The 1923-nt window shown below is 45.6% G+C and overlaps 1 pseudogene; it reads right to left on the reverse strand.

The window, feature by feature from the left end:
• LOC102752754 overlaps positions 1–1168 on the reverse strand; it is a 31917-nt pseudogene extending 30749 nt beyond the window's left edge.
• Between the last annotated feature and the right edge of the window lie 755 nt (positions 1169–1923).

Here is a 1923-nt window from a genome sequence, read left to right on the forward strand (position 1 = left end):
GCTGCCTCAGCTGGCCCCCGCAGCCCCAGCTTCATTCAGAAGATCCAGATGGTCGTTCTGCTGTTCAGTGTAATTAGCATATTAGGTCTTCATTGGATAGGATTTGGTTAATATAATTCACTCAATATAAATTTATGCTGCTATGAAAAAAGCACCTAGATTTATTGAATTTTAAGCCATGCCTGCTGTTGCCTTGGCAGGGCCAGATCAAATGATTCAGTGGGCCTTAAATAGCCTGAGGGCAAGATGTTCTCCAACTTTGTTCCAGAGGATGCCCCTTCATAATTCCAGATATGGCCTCACCCATTATCCCTGGTTCCCACAACCTGTGAGCTGTCCCTATTTGAGGCTTCAGTGGCCTCTGTCATACTTCTCCCAGATGCCATGGAAGATGGGCAGGAGGAGGCAGTAGGCCTGGCGGTGAAAGGCTGTCTGGAGTCCCAGACACACTGGTTTTGATTCACTGCTCTTTCATGGGTCAGTTATGTCATCTTAGAAGTTGCAAATCAAGTGTTAAACCTTTATGCAAAAATAGGAATAATAGTAGAGTTGTTTCTCCTGGGGCTGTTGAGAGGATTGAATGAAATCACCTCTTTCTTCCTTCTCTCCCTCTCTCCCTCCTCCTGCCTCCCCTCCCTCATAATCCCGTGCATGCTATAAAACCCCTGTTTAGCCTTCCATGTTCTCTAACATACTACCTGGTGTATCATACTCCCTCTAGTGCATGATCTAACACCCTCTACATCCTCTTCTGTGGAGATCACAGTAGGTTATTATCCTCATTTTACACTTGGGGAATGGAGGTCCAGGCTAGTCAAGGAAGTTCATATTCTCCCAGCTTGACAGAGGAAGGGACCCAACCAATATGCACATCTCAGTGCTCTTGTTGTTTTACCTGAGACACGTCAGAGACGTGTTTGGGGTTACCTGCTCAATCCTGAGTTTGCCCATTTCCATTACTATCCAGGGCTCATACCTGGAAGCAAGTACGCAGTACACATGTCCTTACCATAGACACTTTCTTCATCTCTTGCCATCTTCTGTTCTCCCATGTTTACCTGAAAGAGTCCCAAATACCATTCATTCATTCTTCAAACAGGTATAACTACCTATGATGTGTCAGCTCAACTCCAAAGAGCTGGCGACAACACAGTGACAAAGTCATTATTCCTGCTTCCCCTGAACTTCAGAATTGAAGGAAAAAACACTGGAAGGGCTGGGCTGGGCTTGGAATGATATTGTGAGAACATTTCATGAGCTTGACTTTGTTTTTTCAGGGACATAAAATCCAAAGGGCAGAAGGGAAATTTTAAGACTCATGCCAGTGAGAAAGTTTTAGACATTAAAGTTTCCCTAGTAATTCTATGTGATAAAATCTGTAGATACTTCAATTTCCCAGGAGCTTCAGAAGCCAGGGGAGACTTTGGAAAACAGCAAGAACTTGAAAATTTGTTCAGTGAACGAGGGATCCAGTTAGGGTGGATGGCCTGGGAGAAGTACAAGAACAGAACTGGAATTTTTGTCCTGTAAATTGGAAAAGAAACATATGTCCCAGGTGATCTGGAGCCTCTGACAATGCTTTTGGAAAGTAAACTCACTGTCCTGCCTCAATGTGTCTAAATATGACCAGTGTCCTGGAGAGACTGGGACCCTCCCCTCCAACTCCTGACATCCTGCCCCCAAAGTGAGGCTTCTCCAAGCAAAGTGGTTCCAGCCAATCAGTCGTCATTTAACACAATGGAACTTTCTGTGCTCACCAAGTCCCTGTGAACAGTGCACAGTCCCAAGTAAGAAGGTGGGCATCCAGGCTGCAGGAGATACTTGCTGCTGCTCCTGAGCTACTGTGTGTGAAACGCAGACATCCTTACACACCTGGGAGTGTGGAGTTACTCTTGCTAGATCCCGCTCCCCTTCCTGGTACAT

The sequence above is a fragment of the Myotis davidii genome, unplaced genomic scaffold (genome assembly GCF_000327345.1).
Source record: "Myotis davidii unplaced genomic scaffold, ASM32734v1 scaffold838, whole genome shotgun sequence".
Lineage (NCBI taxonomy): Eukaryota > Metazoa > Chordata > Mammalia > Chiroptera > Vespertilionidae > Myotis > Myotis davidii.